The sequence below is a fragment of the Penaeus monodon genome, chromosome 28 (assembly GCF_015228065.2).
Source record: "Penaeus monodon isolate SGIC_2016 chromosome 28, NSTDA_Pmon_1, whole genome shotgun sequence".
Taxonomy (NCBI): domain Eukaryota; kingdom Metazoa; phylum Arthropoda; class Malacostraca; order Decapoda; family Penaeidae; genus Penaeus; species Penaeus monodon.
Window position 1 is genome coordinate 4,268,109 of NC_051413.1, and position 391 is coordinate 4,268,499.

The 391-nt window shown below is 33.2% G+C and overlaps 1 protein-coding gene and 1 long non-coding RNA gene across 2 annotated transcripts in view; both read left to right on the plus strand.

The window, feature by feature from the left end:
- LOC119591300 (laminin subunit gamma-1-like) overlaps positions 1-391 on the plus strand; it is an 83,409-nt gene that overhangs the window by 52,053 nt on the left and 30,965 nt on the right. The gene's annotated exons all lie outside the window — the stretch shown is intronic.
- Positions 1-391, plus strand: part of LOC119591301 — an 8,836-nt gene that overhangs the window by 751 nt on the left and 7,694 nt on the right. The window lies entirely within an intron of this gene.

Consider the following 391-nt stretch of genomic DNA (forward strand, 5'->3'; position numbering starts at 1 on the left):
AAAAAAAAATCTGATATATGATTGTACTATTTGTGTGAGTATGGATGCGTACGTGTTTCGAACATTTATTTAAATTTTTATTTACTAACATCAAAATTATTTTCACAGAGGTGCAGTTAGGAGATACAGTCAAAACAATAAAATTCCAATCGCAAATTTCCCTCCGAATTCAAAACAGTCACACCACAAAACAGGCACATAACCTCGAACATAAAAAATATATGAATTAATAAATAAACATATGAATAAATGCAAGTAACCAGACAGAAAGAAAATGATAAGATAGATAAAACTCTTTTTAGCCAGTGTTAAAATCCCCCAACTTGTGTGAAGATGTTCCGGACCCACACCCGTAACTCTCCATGCCCTTATAAGGTTGGGTTCTCCACCA